We start from the raw sequence: 21,982 nt of genomic DNA on the forward strand, positions 1-21,982 counted from the left end.
CTCCTTGGGCTGTTTCCCCACCCTTTCAGACCACAGAGCTGCTCATTGGGGGACTTTTGATATCAAATAAAGGTCCCAACTCTCCTGTTGGTATGCCTAGAGAAGGCCTTATCCAATTTATGTCTCCTAATAACTTTTGAAAGTCTTTAAGTGATTTGAGTTGATTTACTCGTATTTGAATTTTTGGTGGATGGACCATGGTTGAGGATAATAGAACTCCTAAATAATTAATTGGAAAATTTAATTGTACTTTATCTATTGCTATCTCTAGATTATAATTTTTTAATAAGTTTGTAAGTATGGCATAACATTCTAGCATTGTGTTTTTATCTTTGTGTGCTAATAATACATCATCCATATAGTGAAATATTTGTAGTTCAGGATTTTGATTTCTAAGTGGCTGGATTACTTTGTTAACATAAATTTGACACATAGTTGGGCTGTTAGCCATACCTTGAGGGAGTACTTTCCATTCATATCTCTGATCAGGACCTTCATGATTCAGTGCAGGGATGGTAAATGCAAAACATGGACTATCCTCAGGATGAATTGGAATTGGAAAAAAAATCTTTAATATATATAACTAAAACATACCAAGTTTTTGGCAAAGCAGGCAATTGAGGAATCCCCAACTGAGCAGGTCCCATAATAACCATCTCATTATTAATGGCTCTTAAATCTTGCAATAATCTCGATTTACCAGATTTCTTTTTGATGACAAAAATGGGAGTATTATGGGGAGATACAGAAGGTTGTATATGTCCCTCCGTTAATTGTTGTTTGACCAGGTCATGGGCTGCTTGTATCTTTTCTTTAGTCAGGGGCCACTGAGAAACCCATACTGGACTTTCTGATTTCCAAGTAATTTTTATTGTCTCAGTGACCCCTTCTGAAAACCCAATCCATGTCTATTTATTCCTTGATCTATTTGAATTGGTGCTGCTATACCTTGTTTTTGTTCTGCTAATCTTTTTTCTTTCCTAAAACCTTGTCTAGCCCTAATAGTGGGTGCATTTGGATTGATGTTATTTGCTAATGTCAAACCTAATTGATCTAGGACATCTCATCCCCATAAATTTATAGGAAGATGATCTAATACATATGGCTGTATAGTTCCTTCACATCCTTCAGGATCCTTCCAATCTAATACCATTGCACTTCTATGAGGATTAGTCGCCACTCCTAGGCCTCCAAGCATTTGAATGGCTTGTTGTAATGGCCAGTGTTTTGGCCACTCTTGACGAGATATGATGCTAAGGTCTGCACCTGTATCCAATAGCCCATTAAATTCATGTCCTTGAATATTTAGTTTTAGCATGGGGCAAGAATCTAAATTTAAAGAAAGCATAGCCCAATCTACACCTGTGGAGTCTAATCCCCTGGAACCTCTTTCTATAGTACAACTGAAAAATTTATCATGTAGGCTTGGTCTTATTAGTAACTGTGCTATTCTATCTCCTGGTGAAATTATTGATATACCCTTTAGAGAACTGGGCATAATTTTTATTTCACCTTCATAATCGGGATCAATTACCCCAGGACTTACCATAAGTCCTTTTAGAGCAGAAGAACTGCGTCCCAATAATAAGCCTACTGTTCCTTTGGGAAGAGGTCCTTTTACCCCTGTGTGAATGATTTGAACTCCTATCTCTGGAGATAGTACTGTTCTGGCAGAGGCGCAGATGTCCAATCCTCTGGTTTGTCTAGTGAGGGATCTAATGGACAATGTGTCCTGGGTACTACCCTGGTGGGGTTGCTGGGTTCCTCCAGTGCTCCGTATATTTGTGGTCTTGGGCCCTGGAGCATTGGGGCCCCCTGTCCATTTTTTGGCAATGAAGCCTGATGCCTTTCTCCACGATATCGTGGATAGATACCTGGTCCTCGTTCGTTTTTTTATAATGGAGTACCCTCTATGGTAGTTTGAGAACGGCATTCATTAGCCCAATGTCTCCCTCTATGGCATCGTGGGCAAATACCCAGTATTCTACTCCTTTGATACCTAGTTTTGTTAAACCCTCCTCCTATGGGGCAATTCCTTTTAAAATGTCCTGTTTGTTCACAATTATAGCATGTTTTTGGCCTGGCATCTAAAGCCTGTTTTACTGCAGCTGCCACAATTTGCCCTTGTTCATTAATGTCTCTGGCATCTAAAGCCTGTTTTACTGCAGCTGCCACGACTTGCTCTTGTTCATTAATGTCTCTACATAATTTAATATATGTGCTTAAATCTTCATGTTTCCATGGTCTAATGACTTCTCTGCACCAACTATTCACTTGCTCATAAGCGAGTTGTTTTATTAATGGCATTGCTTGTTCTGTATTCCCAAAATCTCTGGTAGCTGTTTGAATAAACCTATCTACAAATTCAGCATAAGGTTCATTAGCTCCTTGTATTACCTTAGATAATTGAACTTGTAAACCTCCATGTCCTTGTAAAGTCTTCCATGCCCTAACCGCCTCTACAGCAATTTGTGAGTATACACCAGGATCATATGCAATTTGTTGCTGCTGATCCTCATAAGGTCCCTTTCCTAACAACATATCTAGATTTCTCTGAGGATAACCAGCTGCTGCATTTCACCTAGCCGACTCCTTGCAAAATTCCTCATTGGCAACCTTCCATAACAGGTATTGTCCTCCATTTAGCACAGCTTTACACATACTAGCCCAATCTGCTGGCGTCATGTTCAAGTTGGTAATGGATTCCACCATGCTTACAGTGAAGGGTGCTTGAGGACCATAGGTTGTTACAGCCTCTTTTAGCTGCTTCACTGTTTTGAAATCTAAAGCATGGTGAATTTTCTGCCCTCCTGCCTGTTCAAATACAAGGCATGTTAATATTTGAGGTCCTGTCTCAGGATACCATCTATCAACTACAGGGGTTGGGGGCCTCCCAGCATATGGAGGTGGCGCTGTTGGTTGGACACTTACACCCTCTGGTGATTGAAAGGTGTTAGTATCAGTCTCCTGTTGTAACTTTTCCCCTGATGGCTTTTTCTGCTCTAAACTTTCTTCCTCTGTCTGACTAGTTTGAGAGACCTTCTCTTTTACTTGAATTTTTTCCTCTGTCTGATTAGCTTGAGCGACCTTCTCTTTTACTTGAATTTTTTCCTCTGACTTGCTCGAGAGATCTTCTTTTTTTCCTCTGTCTGACTAACTTGAGAGACCTTCTCTTTTACTTGAATCAATATGTCTTCTCCTTCGTCTACCATTGTCTGAACTGAAGGCTTTGGACTAAGTAACCAAGATACCAACGCCCATAATAGCAATGTGCCAACTGGAAGAGTTCCTGGGTTTTTCTTTTCCTTTTCCCTTAAATCTTCACCATGATGGTCCCATTGTGATATATTTAACAACTCCTCCTTAAAAAGCCATGTATTTTTGTATTGTATCAACGTATGCCCTGACTGTTCTTGATTTTACTGAGATGCCTCCTTCCTCTAACAATTTACTTAACAGTCTTTCGGTTTGTTTTTTTTTACTAATTTCTGATTCCATATTTCTACTATAATACAACCCAACAAGATAACACCAAACAAAACCAAAATAGAATGAAACAAAAATGGAACAACAAAAAATCATTATAATAGCCTTTCTATCCTCCTGAAATGTACATCCGTCCTTTCTCCCTATCTGTTCCTTAGACGCAAATAGTTTTTCCTCAGTTGTGAGCGGTTTTTCTTCCATCTTACACATCTCCAGGGACAGGCAACTTAAAAAAAAGCGAAACAAAACAAAAGAAGACTCTTAAAATGGCTACCCATCCTCTCGCCCTGCCCTCAGGGGCGAGCAGTTTACCTTATCACTTACCCTCAGTCGTTCCCTCATGGGCCACCAAATGCCACAGTCTGGCTGGGCACAATTCAGGAGCCACTTATCAAGCAGAAATGAACTTTATTTTTAGAACACACACGCCACACCATACAAGCTCTTCAGGAATTCCCTCAGAGCCCAACTGCCACCACTGGCTTCCCACAAGCCTCTCAACCCCCGCCCCCACTCCTCATGCTCTTGAGGCTGATTGGCTGGGTCGCATGGGCGGAGCCACAAAAAGTCCCCCAATGAGGAGCTCTGTGGTCTGAAAGGGCCGGGAAACAGCCCAATAAGCATTACTGCAGAGAAGCCAATCAGCTGGCAGCTGGAAGTTTGCTGGGGCCACTGTGAGCCAATCATCAGCTGGCAGCTGGAAGTTTGCTGGGGCCCCTTCAGCTGTGGCTCTCAACACACAGCACTCTTCCATACATCCAGTTATGTAACAGTTTACAAAGTGTGTTGCATTCTATTTAGCTTGGTCTTAGCACACTCCTCTTTTGATGGGGACAGGGGATTGGACATCAAATTAAGGCCTTCTTCATGCCAGACAAGAACTCTATACTGAGCTATATTTCCCTTTTTATTTTGTTTTGAGACAGGATCTTGCAGATTCTCCTGCCTTAGCTTCCCAAGTACCTGGGATTGTAGGCATGCACCTGATAAGATCATGGCATGATCCCCTTTTCTAGAAAAGAAAAGAAACTGGGTTATGTCAGTAAGTAGTTCAAGGAAACAGAACAAGAAATAACTCAAAAGTTTATAATTCCAAGTTCATTGGTCTTTCATCACATCAGGAGTACAAGTGATATTCCTCTAAAAAAGAAAGAAAGAAAGAAAGATATTCCATGGTAGAAATGCCACGAGTATGAGGGATATGGAAGGGCACATGACTTTTGAGGAGCCTCAGAGTCCACAGAAGGTATGTCTGGACAGGTGGAGTTCTTCATGCACATTCCATACCTCACCCTGCCTCCCTTGGTGCTATTATTGTCTTACAAATTACATCTTTAGCCTGATGAGGTGGTGGAGGTCTGTAAACCAGCAGCTCAGGAGGCTGAGGCAGGAAGATCACAAGTTCATTGCCATCATCAGCAACTTAGCAAGACTATAAGTGAACTAGTGAGACCTTGTCTCAAACTAAAAAATAAAAAAAGAACTGGGGACAGTGCTCAGTGGTTAAGCACCTTTGGGTTCAATCCCCAATACCCCCTTCCCCAAAAAATGACATCTTTATATATAATAAGTCATCACAGTTTTATAAATATTGCTTTCTGTTGTTTTTTTTAAGCAAGAGAATAAAAAAAGCATCACAAAATATTTATTTTATATGCACCTCTCAAGTTAACTTTACTGGTGCCTTTTTTTTCACATGGATTTGAGTTACCCCTTGTGCCCTCACATAATTTCAGCTTTGTTTCTTTTATAGAGCAACTCTATATGATGAGGGCCACAACCAAGTTAAGATGGCGCCTGGCAGTATGCTAGGAGGAGTGGTTTCTGAGCCATTAAGATGATGAGGATTCCTTAATGACTGACTGCTGTGTCTAGATGATGTCAATTAAGTTAAGCTGTGTGTAATTAGTTGGGTATATGTACCTCTGCAGTCCGGCAGAGAAGTGGCTCCTGCTACCTTGGGTGCCCGCTACTTTTGAGTTCTCAGTTCCTGCTGAGTTCACTCGCAATAAAGTAGTTCCTGCTTCAACCTTCAAGTTGCTTGTCACCTCTCGGTTATTTTGCCCAGTCGGACTTAGGCAGCCCAGCCGGACTATGGCAGCCCAGCCAGACTACGGCACCTATATACAACAAATTCTGTAATTTTGGTTTTGTTTTTTTGGGGGGATGGGGGTGCTGGGGATAAAACCCAGGGCCTGGCATATACTAGGGAAGTACTATACCAATGAAATGAACTCCCAAACCCTCAAATTCTCTTCAGTTTTATTAATCTAGAAATTCTTCATTTTTCTTTTATTTTTGAAGTGCAATTTGCTGGCATAAAATTCTGATTCAATAATCTTAGCATTTTTTAAATTTTAAACTGAATCTTCATTCAGTATTCAATTTTTTTTCTTTTCAAGTCTTATGATTTAGAATATATCACTCCAGCCAGGCTTGGTGGCACATGCTATAACCCCAGCGATTCAGGAGGCTGAGGCGGGAGGAATTTGATTGCAAAGCCAGCTTCAGGATTTTAGTGAGGCCTTAAGCAACTTAGAGAGACCTGTTTCAAAATAAAAAAATGGGCTGGGGATATGACTCAGTGATTGAATGCTCTAGGTTCAAAATATATCATTCCACAGCCTTCTGGTCTCAACAGTTTCTAATTCCTTCTTGGGAATTGTCTATATTTGTTTTTTGTTTAGTTTTTGTTGCAAAGGATTGAACTCAGGAGCACTGTTAGCCATTGAGCCACATGACCAGCCTTTTTTATTCTTTATTTTTATTTTGAGGTAGGGTTTCACCAAGTTGCTAAGACTGGCCTTGAACTTGGCAAAACTAGTGCCTCAGCCTGCTGAGTCACTGGTGCACTACTACTTAGAGCCCACAGATTGGATTGCATATATATGATGAACTACAATCGTGTTCAGGCGTGTGCCACTACCTCCAGCTGCTATGCATTTTTAACTCCATCCATTTACCTGCAAATGCCATGATTTCATTCTTCTTTAAGGCTGAGTAATTCAGGTATTTATTTATTTAATTTTAATTTTTTTAGCTAGTTAATTAGTTTTCATTTTTTTAGTTCTTGATGGACCTTTATTTTATTCATTTATTTATATCTGGTACTGAGAATTGAACCCAGTACCTCACACATGCTAGGCAAGCACTCTACCACTGAGCCACAACCCCAGCCCCCCAGCTATTTATTTTTGATGCTGGAGATTTTACCCAGGGCCTTGAGCTTGCTAAGAACACACTCTACCACTTACCTACACCTTTAGCCTGCAGAATCAGACACACTTGATAAAAAGATTTATTCACAAAACTGTAGTGACACAAAAAATATTTAGGGAGACTAAAAATAAATTTCCCCTTTTGGGGTACTTTTTCATGGAATTTTTTGGTAAATATTTCATAATTGAATATTTTATTCCTAATGCTACATGATTCAAGGATGCTTGGAAGCAATTAGTTGATCTGTATTTTGGAGAAACTTACTTTCATTTTCATCCATTGATTACATTTACTTTTAGAATTAGAATCTAATGAATAAAAACTTAATCTGCTGAAATTTAACAATGTCATCTTACAGAAATATTGCCCCTTTTATTTTTAGGTTGTAAATGGTATGGGCACCGAATAGGCAACAAAGAATGCCCTTTCTTTATCAAAGGCAACCAGAAGCTAGAACAGTTCAGAGGAGTAAGTAAAACCCCAGTGTCGATTACATTTATCAAAGACAGTGTATATCAAATGAGTCAGTAGTCATCAGTGAATCAAAATGTTCATATGAATACATTCTCCAGAAGCCTTTGATCAGAGCTGTCAGATGGTAAGTGCACCTTTATATTTTTTGGTACCGGGAATTGAACTCAGGGGCACTCAACCACTGAGCCACATCCCCAATACTATTTTTTATTTTATTTAGAGATGGGGTCTCACCAAGCTGCTTAGTGCTTCTATAAATTGCTGAGGCTGGCTTTGAACTCATGATCCTCCTGTTTCAGCCTCCTGAGCCCCTGGGATTACAGGCGTGTGCCACTACCTCCAGCTGCTATGCATTTTTAATAGATTAGCTCTTTAATAATAAAAAAAAACTAACTTTGCTAGGCATGGTGGTGAATGGGTGAAATCCTAGTGACTACAGAGGATGAGACAAGAAGATTGCAAATTCAAGGACACCATCAGCAATTTAGGTAGGTCTTAAACAATTTAGAGAGACCCTGTCTCCAGTGAAAAAATAAAAATGAGCTGGGCATGGTGGCATACACCTATAATCCCAGTGGCTCAGGAAACTGAGGCTGGAGGATCACAAGTTCAAAGCCAGCCTCAGGAACTAAGAAATTCACCAAGACTCTTGTCTCAAAAAAAAAAAAAGAAGAAGAAGAAGAAGAAGAAGAAATAGGCTGGACATGTGGCTCAGTGGTTGAATGCCCCTGGGTTCAATTCCTGGTACCAAAAAATATACAACTAAAAAGGTCTAGAGGATATAGCTAATTGGTAAAGTGCTCCTCCATTTAGTTCCCAGATAGGGTAGGTGGGTGGGGGTGGGCTCACTTCAATTAAAATGTTCTTATTCTGTTCTGAAAGCAGACATTGTCTATTCAGCCCCCAGTTATCAGATGTAAAGTCATATTTCCTTACTAAAATAAAAGTGTTCATTTCCCAGACTTAACTTACTCTTTTTTGCTACAGGAATTCAACCCCAGGGGCACTTTATCACTGAACCTCATCGATGGCCCTTTTTAAAAAAATTTTTTAGATATCGATGGACCTTTATTTTATTCATTTATTTATATGTGGTGTTAAGAATCGAACCCAGTGCCTCACACATGCTAGGCAAGTGCTGTACCTCTGAGCCACAACTCCAGCCCTCCTCAGCCCTTTTTATTTATTATTTTGAGACAGACTCTCACTAACTTGCCCAGGCTGGCCTCAGGCTTGTGATCCTCCTGCCTCAACCTCCCAATCTGCTGTGATTACAGGCAAAGGCCACTGTGCCTGGCACTGTCTTACTATTTTAAGCTATAAGTGAATATATGTTTCCTCTATAGATGACAGTAAGACAGAACTATCATATCCTCACTTTATTTGAATAGAACTACCTCTCAGAGATATAAATACATCATTCAGTAATTATTTATGTCAAATGAAATATACTGCTGTGTGAATATACTGGGTTTATCAGCATATATCAAAATCAGATCCAGCCAAGGCATGGTGGCACATGCCTATAATCCCAGTGACTCTGGAGGTTGAAGAAGAAAGATTGCAAATTCAAAGCTAGCCTCAGCAACTTAGCGAGGCCTTAAGCAACGTAGGCCCTAAGCAACTTAATGAGTCCCTATTTTTTTAATACTTATTTTTTAGTTGTTGATGGACCTTATTTTATTTATTTATATGTGGTGCTGAGAATAGAACCCAGTGCTTCATACAAGCTAGGCAAGCTGTCTACCACTGAGCTACAACCCCAGCCCTAGTGAGACCCTATTTTAAAGTAAAAAATAAAAAGGTCTGGGGATGTTGCTCAGTGGTTAACCGCCCCTGGGTTAAATCCACAATACCAAATAAATAAATAAATAAATAAAATCAGATCAGGTTGGGGATGTGGCTCAGAGGTAGAGTGTTTGCCTGCTATGTATAAGGCATTAGGTTCAATCCCTTGGACTGCAAAAAAAGGGGGTTGGGAGTGGTTAGCATACATAGACTAATCTACACCCTCAGCTCTAGGAGTTATGTTTTAGAAAAATATGTAATGTTAAAGGAAAATGTTCATGAAAACCTAAGTAAAAATCAGTAAAATTATGTATATATCATAAAGATGGAAATTCTTCCTAAATTATAAATAACCAGTAGAAGAAATGTATCAAAGTTTAATAGAAATTACCTATTTTTATTAAATAGGGTAATAGATTATTTATATAGCTAGCTCTGTGTTTATTGATTTATGTATTTATTTTTTGCAGTACTGGGATCTTTTGTTGTTTATTTTCTGGTTCTAGGTATTAAATTCAGGGCCCTGTGTCCAGTAGGAAGGTGCACTGAGATGTACCACCTGCCCTCAATATATTTTATAAATTTAATTTTTTGGTAATATCTAAAGTGTACACAATAAATATATTCTTTTTTAGTTCAAAGCTAGTCTCAGCAACTTAGCAAGGTCCTGAGTATCTCAGCAAGACCCTGTCTCTAAATAAAATTTGAAAAAGGGCTGGAGATATAACTTAGTGGTTAAGTAACCCTGAGTTCAATCCCTCGTACCCCAAATAAATCAATCAATATCTTTTTTAAATTGAGATGATTTACTTACTATGTTTCTCCTATATATTTGTTTGTTTGCTTATTTGTACTGAATATGGAAACCAGGAGCTCTCTACCACTGAGCTGCATTCCCAGCCTTCTTATTTTTTATTTTGAGACAGGTCTTGTTAAGGCTTTGTGTAGTTGCTGAGGCTGGCCTAGAACTTAAGACTCCTCCTGCCTCAACCTCCCAATTGAGATTATAAGTGTGCACCACTGCGCCCAACTTCCTATATGTATTTTTATATTAAGCCTTTTTTTTTTGATAACGGGTGGAACTCAGGAGCTCTTAACCTCATCCCCAGTCCTTTTTTATTTTTTAATTTGAGAAAGGGTCTCACTAGATTGCTTAGAGCCTCACTGAATTGCTGAGTCTGGCTTTGAATCTGTGATCCTCTTTCCCCCACCTTCCGAGCCACTGGGATTACAGGCATGTGCCACCATGCCTGGCTTGAAGCCAATTTAAATTACATAAATGGTACAAGAATACATTTGTCTTATTAAGCAAAATGAAAAACTTACATAAGGTTTTTACCACCAAGTCCAATCTTACTTCTCTCCCCAGAGTGGGTCTACAGAAAGTAGTTTGATGCATATATTTCCAGACTTCTTGGGGTATGTAGCATATATTTTACTGTACTTATAAATGGATCATTATTACACATTATTTTATAACTCATTTATTTCACTAAATACTATCTTCTTGTCATCTATCCACATAGGCCAAAGAGAATCACCTCAATATTTCTCAAAATGAGTACTGTTTTATTAAAAAGATCATACCACAGACTAGGTTGTGGCTCAGTGGTAGAGTGCTAGCCTAGTACGTATGAGGACTGGGTATGATCCTTAGCACCACATAAAAATAAAGAAATAAAATAAAAATATGTATCCAACTACAATTTTAAAAAATTTAAAAAAAGATCATGCCACTATATGAGCAGTTATTGCCTCCTGAATAATACTGTTTCTTGTATTTTTCTAATTGGGAAATTGTTTTTCTAGCCTTAATGAATCTACAGCAAAATGACCCCTAAAAAGAATTAGAATATGTTAAACATAAAGCTATATCAAATAAAGTAGGGATTTTTAATGGTGAATGAGAATGGGAAAGATAGTAGAATGAATTGGACATAACTTTCTATGTTTGTGTATGAATACATGAACAGTGTCACTCCACATCTTGTATAACAGGAATGGGAAGTTATACTCCATGTATGTATAATATGTCAATATACATGCTCCTGTCATGTATCACTAAAAAGAACAATTTATATATAAAATTCAAGTGAAAAAAAATAAAGATTTTATTTATATTTAACTACCAGTCCATGAAGCCTAACAAAACCTTAACCTTTTCTGATCCCTTAAGGCACATGAAGATCCCATGTATGACATCATTCAAGACAATAAAAGACATGAAAAGGATATGAGGTGAGATCATTAATTGTGAGTGATTGGGAGGCCAGGAGTGGAAGTAGTACTATGCCAGCCTCCTTTTAACCAAGTACACTCTGATGTTGAAAATTCACATTGTGATATCTGCTTATAATTCATTCACTGTTCAATGTGTTCAATATATCTTAAACAACATCATTGAGAATCTGAGAGCTTTCATTAAAATTTATTCTTAGACATGATTAAAGACAGGGTAAAAAAGGAACCAGGCACATTAGAGCACACCAATAATACCAGGTACTCAGGAAGAAGTATTCAAGGACAACCTGGACAGTGTCCCCTATCATGTGCAAGCCTCTGGGTTCAGTCCCCAGTACCCCACCCCCAACCCCATGAAGAGGGAAGGATTTTCTTCAAATTGCTTGCACTAAATTGTACTTCTTGAGAAGGTAGACCAATTTTACACTGAGCAGTGTGGGAAAAGATTCATTAAGTTTGCATCTTTAGCTAAGTGCAGTGATGCACACCTGTAATCCCAGCAGCTTGGAAGACTGAAATAGGAGGATCACAAGTTGAAAGCCAGCCTCAGTAACTTTTTCAAAATAAAAAATCTACCTAAATCTCAGCAGAGCAGGAGGCTGAAATAGAAGGATCACGAGTTCAAAGCCAGCCTTAGCAAAAGTGAGGTGCTAAAGAACTCAGTGAGACCCTGTCTCTAAATAAAATACAAAATAGGACTGTGGATGTGAATCAGTGCCTCAGTGCCCCTGTGTTCAATGAGTATACACTCGCCCAAAAAAGAAAAAAATGTATATATATGCACACTTATATAAAAAGGACTAGGATGTGGCTCAGTGATGAGGTGCCCCTAGTTCAATCTCTAGTACCACAAAAAGAAAAATGGTAGGGGCAGAAGATATGGCTTAGGGGTAAGAACCCATAGGTATGTTTCATCACTGGTACAAAAAAAAAATGCTACATGTTTTATAAGTGATAAAGACTATGGGAACTGAACCATATATGAACAATGAAACCCTATGTGTTTAATTGTGGCTTTTTACCTGCCTCAATACTGCTTTTACATCATGTTTACCTAAAAGAAATATTCAATGTTAAGCATCACATTTCTTTGATCAATCTTCTATGCCTAGGATACAACATCTAAAGCAGTTACTGGAGAATTCTACCTCAGAAGAGGATGGGAGCAACTCCAGTTCCTCAGAATATAAAGGGAAGCAAAAAAAAAAAAGAAGAAGAAGAAGAAGGATAACATAAGAAAAGGAAGAAAGAAAAGAGAAAGAAAAAGAAACAGAAGCATAAGTCTTCCAAGTCAAGTGAGAGTTCAGACTCAGACTGACAAGGACTAGACTTGCTCAGCAGTCTCTTTCCAACAATCCAACTCTGTGGCCAAAGAACAGAGATGCTTCCCAAGATGAATAGGACAGAGAACTAGTACAGGAGTGCACCTGGCATCAAGGCCAAGGATTCTCGATACCTTGCCAAGATGAGCCGTTCCAAGGGAGCAAGCTGTCTCCACACAGCCGCTAGGTCTGGATGCCACTGAGTTGTCAGGGTAAAGTTCATTCACTGTTCCCCACCCTACGGGTTGCTTGAGTCTGCAGTTCCCTTGAAAGGTCTCCTGCAGCATGGCAGTGCAGAGGGAAACTCCTAGAAGGTGCTCTAAGCATTTGGCGCAGTTTTTGTTCCCCATGGTAAAGCAACTCAGATCCCATGGACTGAAGTGCATTACTTAACCCATCTACATGGCTGAAAAGAATCAAATTGTGATTGATTTTTAAAATATCTTCTGTATGAGTAAAAAAGGCATGTGGGCTGGGGTGTAGCTCTGTGATAGAGCTCTCATCCAGCATTTACAGGACCCTATGTTAGATCAGCATTGCTTAAAAAAAAAATTCGTGACAATTCTTCCTAAATCATTTCTGTCTTCCACAGTGGTTCCCGCTCTTACCAGTTTGCATTGACTTCTTTCAGCTCTGAAATCTTTCAGAAATGCACATCACAAACAGGACTTTTATATGTCAGTGCATTTTATGCTCACCTATGCATTGTTCTCTGTAAACCTAACAGTAGGAAATATGAAAGTCGCCATCTTCATTGCAAATACGGAGGCCTCGTTACTGCATATAATGTGTCTGTTCCTATTCCCCTGACATGACTTGTGGATTGGGCAAAAAGTCCCCCTAACAGCTTGAAAAACCTCAAGACTTCATTATATCGAACATGTTAGCATCTCAGTCCCCAAATCTTCAGATTTTCTCAGTTATAACTCAGAAAAATGATGAAGAATAGCCAGGCATGCTGGTGCACACCTATAATCCCAGCAGCTCTGGAATCTGAAACAGGAGAATTGCAAGTTCAAAGCCAACCTCAGCAATTTAAAGAGAACTGTCTTAAAATATTGGGGGGGGACAACAGGTTGGATATGTGGCTTGGTGGTCCAGCACCCCTGGGTTCAATCCCTGGTGGGGAGGGGGTACAGGCATATTCACTGGGTAAACTATCCGATATCATTATCTGTTCCTCTTTCTTCGGGGATGTTGCTCCCTTCTGGATCCAATCTCACTCCTGTTGCAAACTGCTTATTTTTCCACCAGGAATCACATTCTGTAATGAGCTGTGCAGGTGCTACAGGAACACTGTAGGTTCACAAAATCCAGCTTTGCATTGGGGTGAGAGTCGCTTTCCAGGAGTGCCTAAACCAGTCCTTAGGCAAAGGTTAAGTCTGACCTTCTTCAGACAGCAGACTGAAAAATCAGATTCCTTTTGCTGGACTTTGTACATCCCATTTGGCATCTCCTTTAACAACTCCCAATGGAGAGTCAGATCTCAAAAGTTTATTTAAATGAAGTTAAACTACAGTAGAGACATTTTCATCACCTTCAGGCTAAACAATGGACCCCTCCTACTCTAGAGCTGTCCAGTCTATAATTACCACCCATGCTTCCTGGAGGTTCCTCTACCTTCTCCCATGATCTTCACCTCTATGAGGCCAACCAGGACCTGCTTTTTCAGAGAACCTTGGTATAAGGTTCATCTACTCTTCTAACTCATTTTGTGGGCTGGGGTGGTGGCTCAGTGGTAGAGCACACGCCTTGCATGTGTGAGGCACTGGGTCAAATTCTCTGCACCACATAAGTATGAACATAGTTTGTCAAAACTAAAAAAAAAAAAACAACTCATTTTTCAAATATAGAGTATTCACTGAGTATTCATTGAGAGATTTTGTAAATCTAGGTCTACCTCTGAAAAGCTGTTTGACTGGTGGTGCACCTTAGTGGTAGATCACACACTTGGCATAAAAGTTTCCTTTTCTCCTTCAAGGTAAGGACTGCAGCAGGTCTGAGAAGGAGCAGACATGGCCGGGTACAGTGGTGCTCACCTGAAATCCCATCCACTCGGGAGGCTGAGACAGTAGGATCGAAATTCAAAGTCAGCCTCAGAAGGGCTAGACACTAAGCAACTCAGTTAAGACAAAAATCGACATCTGTGTGCAACTTGATCCACAGCACGAAGGGGGCCATAGTATCCACATTGGACCAAAGGGCATGTGACAAGCTCTCGGACACTGAGTGCCTCAACCAGGATTGGGCACAGGGCTATCTCCTTTCACTCTGTCCATGGATATAAACCCCCTCTCCACCCACAGACAGGTATTATGGTAACCCTCTCCTGAAGTCCCTCCCCCTTTGGGAACTCCCTTTTAGCCTGAATAATTCCCATTACTTTGCCTCACCCTCATATCTGTGAATTCTATCCTTCAAAGTCACAAGAAAAATCAATGCTGTGCTACAACACAACCCATCAGTCCATATTTCGTGTTAACCAACACCATAGGTGTTGGCCAGGATGTGGGGGGAAAGGTACACTGGAACACTGCTGGTGGGACTACAAATTGGTGCAGCCAATATGGAAAGCAGTATGGAGATTTCTTGGAAAGTTGGGGATAGGACCACCATTTGACCCAGCTATCCCTCTCCTTGATCTATACCCAAAGGGCATAAAACAGCATAGGAAAGGGACACGGCCACATCAATGTCTATAGCAGCTTATTCACCACAGAGAAACCATGGAACCAACCTTGGTGCCCTTTCATAGATGAATGAACTGAATGTGGCAAATACAAACAAATCAACTCATGGCATTTGCAAATGAATGGATGGAGTCAGAGAGGATAATGCTAAGTGAGGTTGGCCAATCCCCAAAAAGGAGGCTGACTCATAGTGGGATGGAAAGTGAGAACAAAGGAGGAACAGAGGAACTCTGGACAGGGCAGAGGGGTTGGAGGGGAAGGCAGGGGGCTTGGGGTTACTAATGATGGTGGAATGTGACCATCATTACTATCCAAAGTACAAATATGAAGGCTTGAATAGGTGTGACTATACTGTACTTACAACCAGAGACAGGAAAAATTGTGCTCTGTATATTTAATAAGGATCGTAATGCATTCTGCTATCATAAATAAAAACTAATGAAATTCAATGAGATAAAGTGCCTCATTTTTAAATATGAAAATGGATAGCAACTATCGGTTAGCAACTAGAGTGTTCTACAGGATTTCACACTCTGGACACTAGGCAGAAGGACACAGTTAGCCTTTTTATCCTTCCAAAGACAAGGGTGCCATGCCTGGGGGTTGTGAACATGCATGGATTCTTGGGAAAACAACTTCAGAGCCACCTATGGTGGCACACCAATTATACCAGCAACTCGGGAGACTGAGGGAGGAGTACCGCAGAGTTTGAGTGGTGCCTCAGCAACTGGGAATCCAAGCAATTAGGGGGGAGACTGTGTCCCAAAAAAAGCTGGGGATGCACCCCGTAGTAAATCACCCGTGTTAGACCTCCAGTATCAATCAGAAAATCTGTAGTGAAGACACCCTTTATTCTTATCACTATCCTCGGAATAGTTGTCTATTTAGATGGCATTTACGTCGTATTGGGTATAAGTCATCCGAGTGATTGAAAGTATAGGGAACATGTGCATGGGCCACGTGAAAAGACATGATTCCAAAAAACCTGAGAATACCATGTGTTATAGTAGCCACGAGGCACCCTGAAAACACTCCCCTGCCAATACCATGGGACAAATAAATATCCAAACTTGGCGCCGCTGAGGTTGTAGCTCAGTGCTTGACTCTCATGTGTGAGGTGCTGGGATAGACCCTCGACACCACGTAAAAAAAAATTAATTAAGAACCCGAGGGGGGAAAAGACAGTGTGCACATCTACAACTAGGGGAAAAAAAATGTTTAAAGAGAACTTAATGGCAGGTGTCGTTTTGATATTTGTGACTCAGCCACTTTGGGTGGTGAGAAGAGGAAAAGCTTAATCACATTCAGCAATCCAATATTTATTCAATCTCATTTATTCCGTTTTTAAGACTTCCCATTCTTCCTAACTTGTTTGTGGGTCGGCTGGAGTCGTTACCGGGGAAGGTCTTCTTTCCTGTGGAGTCGCCAATCCAGTACAATCTCTTTGGAGGAGGTCAGCCTAGGAAAGAACGAGAAGCAAAACAATACCTGAAATCCACGGAAGAGACATAGTCTCACAAGCCTCGGAACAGATCTCTAGTATCCCTGTTGGGATAAAGCTAAAGGTCTTCATTCTGAAATCTTGTCAGGGCTCCCTTATTAGTAGGCCCTTTAAGACCACTGCGGGGCAGGAAGGGCCTTTCAGTCAAGTGACCTCAAACCCCCTCCCCCCCACACTCAGGGCCAAGGCTTGGGAGTGGGGGAAACATAATCAATGCCAAAGCTCAATCAAGGGAAGCCTTTCGCCCTGCCAGCTCTCTGCAGGGTGGGCCAAGGCTGCCTTCAACAGGGACACTGGTCAAAGTCACAATGACTCTCCGCCCACAGGACCACTGACCCCCTCCCGAGATGGGGAAGCCAGAGCCCCTCTGGCACCGTGATCCCTCCAGGTGGGCTGCCCTCGATGGGTGCCTTCTGGCACCCGACATCAAGGGTCTCACAGCCCTCCTCTGTCTTCAGCCTAGGGAGCTTGGGCGGCTTCAACTCACCTGTCTTTCCTCCACCGCTCAAGAGCAGAAGGGGCGGGTGAGGGACCTCAGACCTCCAGGGTTCTGCTGTCCCAATCTCTTTAAAAATTCTGCCCTTCATGTAAATCAGACGGTCCTCGGCGTGCACTTCTTGGAAGAGGCCTTCCACCTCATAGATCCATTCATCCTGGCTGTCCTCCAAATCCTCCAGTGCGATGTCGTAATCGGGGTCTCCCTTCAACACACAGATGGCCCTGCGGTTTGGAGAGAGAGCAAAGGCTTCCTTCTCCCTGCTCTGCGCACCCTTCCGGAGCTTTGGGCTGCTTGTTAGGTGATCACTGGCCTCCCCGAAGTCAGCCTCCAGGACCACCTCTCCGTCTCTCCTGAACTTCCTCCTCTCCTCTTCTCCTGAGGCCTTTTTTCTCCTCGGGGACCCCACAGTCAGGGAGCTGCCCTCTGCAGAGGCGTCCTCAGGGGCGCTGCAGTCACACTGCTGGGACTTGATCCTGGGGGACCCAGCCTGAGGCCCAGGAGCGGAACAGGCACTCTCGGAAGAGCTCACCTCCACAACCACGATCTCCTCCCTGTTCTCCAGGTACTCGGACAGTGTGTCTGAGTCACAGTCAGGTACCCAGTACATACACTCAAAGGCACGCGTCTTCTTAGGACGGCTCGGATCCCGCTTTTTCGCTTCAGCTCCTCGGACCTCAGCGCTCCCTCTTTGATCAAAAGCCACCTGTCCTCTGGGACGTGGCTTCCCACTCCAGGTGGAACTCTGCTGGAGTGGTTTGCGGGCTTTGGGCTTAGCCCCCTCACGGTGGTAGGAATCCACAGACCTGGGACTCCACATCAAGTCCTTCGTTCCCAGATGGTCCTCCATGAGTAACTGTGACTTGAGGTACTCCAGCCGCTCTTTAAAATCATATGCTTTAGTCTTCGAACCCGGACCAGAGACCACACTTCCCAACAGAGGCTTCTTCTCGGTCGCCCTAACATCCATTTGGATCACTGCTGCAGAGACTTTCTTGCACTATCACTAAACAAAACACACACAAAAAAGGGCTGGGGATGTGATTCGGTATTCAAGTAGCCCTGAGTTCAATTCCTGGTATGACAAAGCAAGTAATCTGTATACTATTGAAACTGTACAGGAGGAGCCAGGAAAGGGCTCCATGCAAACAAACCGCTGATACAAACAACTAGAGATGCCATGGGAGCTACAGGGAAAACAGACAATAAAACCATCTAAAAGAGAACTGGGGAAAAATACAAGGTTGAACAAAGCACAGCGGAGCTCTCAGAAACCCAGGAATGATAACTATGGCTTCAAATGTTCCAGAAGATTATCATCTGAGAAGGAATTCAAGAGAAACCATTTCCTTCACTGACTCATCTTCTGATGCTAGGAAATGATCCCCAAGCTTCACTGACCTTCTGAAAGCACTATGTCACTGAGTGACACTCCCCCACTGGCCCTTTTCACTTCCTGTTGAGTGAAAGTCTATCTACCCAGCTGGCCTTCAAGGAAGAATTCTCCTCCCTCAGCCTCCTTAGGAGGTGGCCTTACAGACAAGTGCCTCCTCACATCCGGCCACATCCATTGGCAAATGAATGAAAAACACACAGATGAAAGGTAGCATCCTCAATCACAGGGATATAAGGAATCTCTCTGGCCCTCAAAGGAAAACATAATACACTCAGTGTATTCACTTGACCATTCACAGAGACAGAGGACGGGGTAGACTAGGACAAAAGCTTTGTCAAACTTCACATGAGGGCTGGGATTGTAACCCAGTGGTAGGGCGTTTGCTTGGCACATGTGTGAAGTACTGGGTTTGATTCTCAGCACCGCATATAAAGTCCCCTCGAAACATAAAAAAGTCTTAAATAGTTGATAAGAAAGTCACCCCAAATCCCCCCATACTCAGATACTTCAAAAACCCAACTATTCCTGACAAGAGTAAAAAATACCTAAATGCGGACATAGGCCAGGCACAGTTGCACACGCCTATCATCCCAGCAGCTCAAGAGCCTGAGGGAGCAGGAGCACAAGTTTGAAACCAGCCTCAGCCAATTAGCAAGGCCCCAAACTTAGGCAGACCCTGTCTTAAAAATATAAATAGTAGTTATGCGCCCCTGGGTTCAACCCCTGGTGCCAAAGTTCTATACGAGCTGGGTATACAGTTCTCTGATACATGACCCTGTGTTACATCCCCATTATCCTCAAAAAAGGAGAAAAAAAAAATCTTCCTTGTGTACCCTCTAAAGACTTCCTGGGCCTAAATTTTGCAGGTGGTGCCATTTAACAAAGGGCAGGCAGCAGAGTGGTAGCTTGGGCCTGTGACCCCACAGCAACTCACGAGTCTGAGGCAGAAGAATGGCAAGTACAAGACCAGCCTCAGCAACTTGGCAAGACTATATCTTATACAACAGCTTGAAATGGTCATCGGTATGGAGTTCACTTTCAAGGCTGAAGCATGGGTCTTCAAAGCTGGATGGCCGCAATCAGTATTGTAAAACTGTGGCAAAGCCAGGAGTCATTGGGATGCATGTCACTTCCAGAAGCCAAGGCCTGGAGTTCAGGACGTAGCTCAGTGCCAGAGCTATTGCCTAAGGTTCCCGAGTCCCTGGCAATTCCGGGTACCATTCCCAGCAAACAGTAGTCTAGGGAAGCGCTGGGAGCCAGGCCTGGGTGGTCCTGTTCTCTCGTACAGCCTGCCTGCTATCTAGCAAATGCATCACCATTATCAGGCCGCCCAAACCATGGCATTAAAGACCCTTGGGAGCTTTGGCCACAGTGGCACTCGCCTTTAATCCCAGCAGCTGGAGAGGCGGATGGCAGCTAAATTAGGAAGCAACTCAAACAGGGAGACACCTTATCCCAGAATCAAAACATGAATAAAAAAGAAACTAGACCAGGGGTGTGCCTCAGCGGTTGTGCACCCCTGGGTTGAATCCCTGTAGCCCAAAATGAAAAAGTAGCTGGGCTTGGTTCAGCACACTCCAGTCTTCTCAGTGGCTCTAGTGGCTGAGGCAGGAGGATTATAAGTGCAAAACCAGCCTCAGCAAAAGCCAGGCGCTGAGCAAATCAGTGAGACCTGTGTGGAAAAGAAAATACAACAGGGCTGGGGATGTGGCTCAGTGGCCCGAGTGCCCCTGAGTTCAATCTCAGTGGAAAACATACTGGAGCTCAAAGAATGGCCTGTGGCCAGTGGGAGCGATGGCACGGATAGCAGCTCCAAATCATGCCTGAGTGATGGCAGTGTTCAGAATGCAACAAGCAGCCAGGGATCACCCCTAGGCCCTGCTTTCGGGAATACACACCAGGGCCCCCAGGCAAGCCCAACCTTGGCACCCTGGCCCTCAACCTGTGAGGTAACCTTCACTCTCCCCTGCACCCTTTCCTTGTCCCAGGGAGTTAACCCGGGAGCCCAGCAACCTCTTCCCCTCCTCAACCCTCCTCCTCACAGCTTGCAAGGCCAAGGCTGTCCAGAGCACCTCCACCCTGCCAAAGTATTCCACTCACCAGACACTGCCTAGGACTCCAGTAGCCTCCAGTGGCTCTAGTGAAGTGTACAGCTCCAGCTCGGGTCCCTCTGCTCTTATAGGCGCTCCACGCCTGCATGGAGCCCCGCCCACACACAGCTTTGCATTGTGGGCCACAACCTGCCCTTTAGTGCTCCTCCTTTCCATCTTTCCTGGAAAGTGATCCTATGTTCTCCTCCCTAAACCTCTCTCTTTGTAGGTTGTGTGTGGTTCGTTGGAAGGTAAGAGTTTTACATCCCTTTGATAGGCCCAGGGACCGTGTTGGGCCCAGCTTCACAGAAAGAATGAAGCTACATTTCCCTTTTGAAAAAAATTATTTTTGCAATGTACATGCAGGGATGAGACCCAGAGTCCTGGGCTCGCTAACCACGCACTTTACGAGTGACTTACGAATTTCCCTCTTTAATGTTTCCCCGCTTTATGGACCTCAGTTACCCTAAAACAGCATACTGCCCATTCCCCAATTTTTAATCTCCATTCTCTGGATACACAGGTTTTTCTCAACCTAAGACTTTGGTCATCATTAGGTCAGGCACACACCATTGCTGTCAGGTCTACTTAAGGGGTAGACGGTGTCCTCACACTCCCATCAATAATACCCATACAGTTGGGGAGCAGGTGAAAATGCACGGGTGGGCTCAGGGTCTGTGGGACAGACCCATCAATCCAGGAATCGGGAGACTGAGGAAGAAGGGTCTCAGCCTCCACACCAGTGTGAGAAATGTAGGGAGAACATGTCTCCAAAAAACAGTTTTTATTTTATTTTGTTCTCTGTTCTACTGTCATACATGACAGTAGACTGCATTTGGACACGTCATACATAAACGGTCGATGACTTCTCATTCTTCTGGTCGTCTGTGATGTAGCATTACATCAGTCCTATATGCACATAGGGTAATGTCTGAATCACTCTGCAACTCTTCCTATCCTTAACCTCTCCCCTCTTTTCACTCCCCTCTGTCTGATCCAAACTACCCTGTCCTTCCCTAGCCACACAGCACCCCCCCTTTGTTGTGAATTAGCATCTGCATGTCCTACAAAACATTCAGCCTTTGGGTTAATTGGGTTTGGTTTTTGAAAAATTGCTATTTTTATTTGATTATCATCCTTTTGGGGCAGTACTAGGGACTGAACCCAGGGCCTTTCGATCACTTAGCTATATCCTCAAACATTTTTATTTTTCATTTTGGCCCAGGGTCTCCCTAAACTGCAGAGGTTGTTCTTGAACATGGGATCCTCCCACCTCAGC

General features: G+C 42.7%; 1 long non-coding RNA gene across 1 annotated transcript; it reads left to right on the forward strand.

The window, feature by feature from the left end:
* Window positions 1-6,926: 6,926 nt before the first annotated feature.
* On the forward strand, window positions 6,927-15,669 carry LOC144375354 (uncharacterized). The gene is made up of 3 exons (XR_013435059.1): window positions 6,927-7,173; window positions 11,144-11,205; window positions 12,321-15,669. It is a non-coding gene; the product is annotated as an uncharacterized LOC144375354 (long non-coding RNA).
* Window positions 15,670-21,982: the final 6,313 nt, after the last annotated feature.

This window comes from Ictidomys tridecemlineatus, chromosome 2 (genome assembly GCF_052094955.1).
Source record: "Ictidomys tridecemlineatus isolate mIctTri1 chromosome 2, mIctTri1.hap1, whole genome shotgun sequence".
NCBI classification, from domain to species: domain Eukaryota; kingdom Metazoa; phylum Chordata; class Mammalia; order Rodentia; family Sciuridae; genus Ictidomys; species Ictidomys tridecemlineatus.